We start from the raw sequence: 5,099 nt of genomic DNA on the forward strand, positions 1-5,099 counted from the left end.
GCCATCCTCATTATAAAAAATTTAGTCCTTATATCTAGTCTAAATCTACCCCTTTTAGTTTAAAAGCGTGATCCCTTGTCCTATCACTACAGGCCCTATTAAAAAGTCTGTCCCCATCTTTCTTATGAGACCCCTTCAAGTACTGAAAGGCCACAATAAGGTCTCCCTGGAGCCTTCTCTTCTCTAGACTGAACAACCCCAACTCTCTCAGCCTTTCTTCATAGGAGAGGTGTTCCAGCCCTCTGATCATTTTTGTGGCCCTCCTCTGGACATGCTCCAACAGGTCCATCTCTTTCCTGTACTGAGGACTCCAGAGCTGGATGCAGTACTCCAGGTGGGGTCTCACCAGAGCAGAGTAGAGGGGCAGAAACACCTCCCTTGACCTGCTGGCCACACTTCTTTTGGTGCAGCCCAGGATACGGTTGGCTTTCTGGGCTGCAAGCACACATTGCCAGCTCACGTCCAGCTTTCCACCCACCAGTGCCCCCAAGTCCTTCTCCTCAGGGCTGCTCTTAATCCCTTCATCTCCCAGCCTGTATTGATACTGGGGGTTGCCTTGAACCAGGTGCAGAACCTTGCACTTGGCCTTGTTGAACCTCATCAGGTTCACAAGGGCCCAATTCTCAAGCTTGTCCAGGTCCCTCTGGATGGCATCTAGTGCCTCAGGCATGTCAACCACACCACTCAGCTTGGTGTCATCTGCAAATTTGCTGAGGGTGCACTTGATCCCACTTTAGATGTTGAGTTTACTCAATTTTACTTTTAGCTTCAAAATGTATTCAACTTACTTTGTAGAGGCAAGAATACAAGCACACGTGATTGGCAAAACATCTGAAAGGTTCACTTCTAAACTCAGCAGGAAATCAATCTGCTTATTTCAGTGAGGGCATCAGGGAGAATCTCCTCCTCAGTATAGCACTGCCCATGTGCCTCACAGGAGGCTATTATCTGCTTTGCAAGTGAGGGACATTACCTGATGCTTTAGATGGAGAAAAGATGATGGCCTGGTACTAGATCAACCAGCTATGGCTGCTGTAACCAATAAAGACCATGCTAGATGTCCCATTCTAGACACAATGGCTCTAGATTTCACAGTAACAGTAAGGGACAAAACTCGGACTAATTCCCTGGAGCAGAGCATGAACTGTCAGATTAGAAAGCTCTGCTTCAGTGTTGTATAAAGGCAGCATTTCCCACTACCAAGCAGGATTGGGGGGATCTGGCCCCAAATCATTAATAAGTCTTATTTGGCCCTTTTCTCCATTTTCTTCCTCTGAATTTCAAATCATCAATCTCCCAGCAAAGGCAAGAAAAATTGAAAGGTGGACAAGATTTGCCAGTGGAAGGCAGGATCACCCCAGGTACACCTCATTTCTTTCTATTCCCAACACACTCTTCCACTGTTACCTTAAATCTTGGATTATGTACTTCTGACAGAGCAACATCAAAGTGCTGTAGGACACCCTAAGCAGGCACTGTATTTTCAAAAATAAAGCTCTCTATAAACTACCAGAGGTCAGTGATGCTGCCAGCGAAGCCTCATCTGTAATTGCTACCAGAGAAATCAGACAGACCTACCCTCAGATCTTCCAACATGCAGTGCAAATTGCCCTACTAAGAGATAATAATTCTGCTTTCTTTGAAAAAAAAAAAAAAAAAAAAAAAAACAACCAACAAAACCCAACCAAAAACCCAAAACTAAAAATATCAGGATAAAGACACGTTTTCCTATCAAAAGTTGGAAAGCTATTCTTCTGTTCTAAACCCTTGTTAACAATCCAACAGGATATCTTTACGTAACTGTCAATGATGCTATATCAGTCTGCAGTACCTACAGTACAAAAATAGTTAAGTGAAAAACTGTGTCATTTTAGCCTTATGCTTTAAGATGATTTTGCCACAGATTTAAGGTTAAATCAAGTCAATGGGCGATCCCTGTTGAGAGAATACAGTAATGAATATGATAAGCAACCATTACAATTAGCCAAATCATCTATCTAGAATATTATTATAGAGTTATGACATCCAAATTAATCAAGACTTGGACCTGTAAGAGGGTGTTCCAGAAAAGGGTGATACTAGGTGTAAAACAAAGCCTTGCACTATACAAAAATATTTGATGTTAAGTTTCTAACTGTTCAGAAAAGAAACACTTCCCAAAGGCTCACTGGTTCTGAGTGATTACAGAAGATCACAAAGAGGGGATTTATTTGATCATTTACTGAGTACATGAGATGTAGGAGTTAAGAATTTCTCTGCAAACATGTAGGACAGGTAGAAGAGCTTGGGATTTGGGGGGGGGGGGGGTGTGTGTGTTTGTTTTTAAAAAACAGTATTTCTCCACTTAACTCCAGTTGGAAGATGGGACAAGGCTATTGGAAGTTGAAACTACTGGAAGACCCAGATTTAGCCATTCCTCAAAGTAATCCACGCATTCAAACTGGGAATTTCATGGGGAAAAAAAAAACAAACAACGTATTTCAGAAATACTAGTTTCTGTATTTTGGCTTCCCCTCAGTTTCAGTGAAATAAATCAAAAAGCATGCAATTGATACATTTCAAACCAAAAGCAGCACCATATGGAGCGGCACATGCTAAGACAATACCACAAGCCAAGATACAGTGGATAATAGCTGAAAGGATCATCATGTGCACAGTATAGGCACATCAACTGAGATGGACTGGTCATTAGCCAAAAAAAGGTGGTTGTTATTTATGGATTTTAGGCTGAACACAAGTTCCCAAATAAGTCTGATGTCAGAAATATCTCATACTTCAGTCAAATAAATAGATAAAATAGAGGGCTCACAACGTTTAGCCATTTTTCTTCCCCGGATTTAAGTCTCGAATTCAGTGTATGGGTAACCACACAGAGACAGAAAGAAAATTTTATCAGAAGAGAACAATTCATCAATTAGGCTGATAAACCATTTAGTTAACAATTGCTAATCAGTAACAATATTCTGAACTGCAACAAGATTGCATTCAAAGAGAGGTAGCAGACTAGCACTGAGGAATTTGAAGATGTCATCCAGGAAAAAGAGAAATTCATAGGAAGGAATAGAAGGGCTGTAGAAACCCAACCATCTCATGATCCATATCATGTTGACACACTCTTGATGCAGTTTTACATAATACAAAAGTCTAACTAATAGGAAATATTGCACATCACTCTGCTTAAGTATGTATAGTTGTAAGCAGTAAATGAATATGTAATGAAGATATAAATTTGCTATCCACAAGTTAAAAAAAGAATTAATAGAGTTTTGCCAGAAAGCCCTCAAAACACAAAAAAGTTATCTACACTCTTAGCAAACCCCTAAACTGTGAGTATGCCGTGTCCTCCAAATAATACTTGTACTGTGTTCCACAGGATGCATATGCAGCTACAGCTTCTGATGGCACGGAAGCAAAAAGGGTGAAACAAATCATGTGAGAGGCAGAGGAAGGGCATGCCCAGTCGAAGATAAACTACCAAAGCTCCTGCCAAATGACTTTCAGGAAGTCATCATGGTTATTCAAATAAGGTGGCTGGATCAGCATATTTCTTGCTTCTATTAGCAACTTAAGAGAAGCTTTCAGTGCCAAAAGCATTTTTTTTTTTTTTAACCACATGAAGACAGAGCAATTCTGCTGCTTTATGTAAAAGATCAGCAAAAGCCACATAGAATTGAAAGAAAGAAAATCAAATAGAAGAGGTGAGAAAAGGGAACAATGACGCTGTGAAATCGGTGCATTTGTCAAAGTACGAACCAAATGGAGAAAAACTTCCTGTGAAAATAGTGAAGGAAAGGCTACCCTGACACAAAGTAGGTTTAGAGTTGGTTTATAATGGCTGGAAAAAGTATAGATATGACTATCCTAGACTAGTGTTCTCCCTTCTCTAAGGTAGCCTTAATGGGAGATACTGCAGTTAGACAGAAGCCTTCGTTCACTTAATAACATCTAGTGAAAATGCATTTCACAGTGAGTCTTGTTTGATGAGCAGTTTATTGGGCACTTAACAGTAAAGTACAGATCAGGCATGCCACAGCTAGACCTCATCATCCTTAACCCATAAGACAGGCAGAAAATGTTTTTAAAATAATAAGGCATATAGATTTAAGAGAGATACAGATTTTGCTATACTCTCTTGAATTCCAGAGTGGCACTATTGAAGGATTTGCTGACTTTTCTTTTTTGCAGAAAACCAGAAACCTTGAATGATTCAATGCTGTAGGATCTGCTTTCATGTTCTGAAACTAACTCTAAGCCTACATCTACAACAAGAAAAAAAAATTACAGAGGTATCACAAAGGAAACCATACCATCACAACGGGAAACTTTCTTTGGACAACCAGATGTTATCTGTGAATAAGTAGATGATATCTTTACAGAAAGAAGGGAGGAGGCAGCAAGTTACCTGTTTCTCAAAGAAGATCCAAGAAGTATGGCAACGAAACAGGTGAATCTCAGAACAGAGGATACCCAGACTAAAGTTAGCAAAGACTCAAAACTGTATAGTTCACCTCTATTGCTGGACACATGCTGGTCTGCACAGCAAAGCAGTGCATCTCAGAGACTGACATCAGAGTATCTATAAGCATTTAATATTCTGTAGTAGCTTAATTATCTTGGATTGTTAATAGCTATAGTTATATTTGGGGAAGAAAGCTTCGTGCTCGTTACTTGTGTGCGGTTCTCTGAAGCACCTGCGCAACCAGTTACATGCTGCAGAGGCTCGCGTGATAGCGCCTGAACACAGGCCACCTCCGGCAGGTTCCTTGGCTCTGCGCAATTACTGGAAAAGAGAACAGAAGGGAAAAGTCAGACATGAAAAGAAAACAAGAGTAGAGAATGTGAAAGCAACCCTTACACCTTCCTCCCCTAGTCCTCCATCTTTCATAGCTTTTCTTGATACATCAAACAGTTTCATGACACATACAAAACTGTTTGCCACACCAGTGTTCTTGAGAAGGACCAGATAAAGCGCCTGCACACAGGTACACTGCCATGACCCCTCTTGAAAGCCACAACTATAAAGAGCAGTTGCATTAAGACACAACATAATTCAGCCCAAAGTATAAGGTTATGTTTTAGAACTCAACAGCAGCTTGGCA

The sequence above is a fragment of the Gymnogyps californianus genome, chromosome 1 (assembly GCF_018139145.2).
Source record: "Gymnogyps californianus isolate 813 chromosome 1, ASM1813914v2, whole genome shotgun sequence".
In the NCBI taxonomy this organism is placed as follows: Eukaryota; Metazoa; Chordata; class Aves; order Accipitriformes; family Cathartidae; genus Gymnogyps; species Gymnogyps californianus.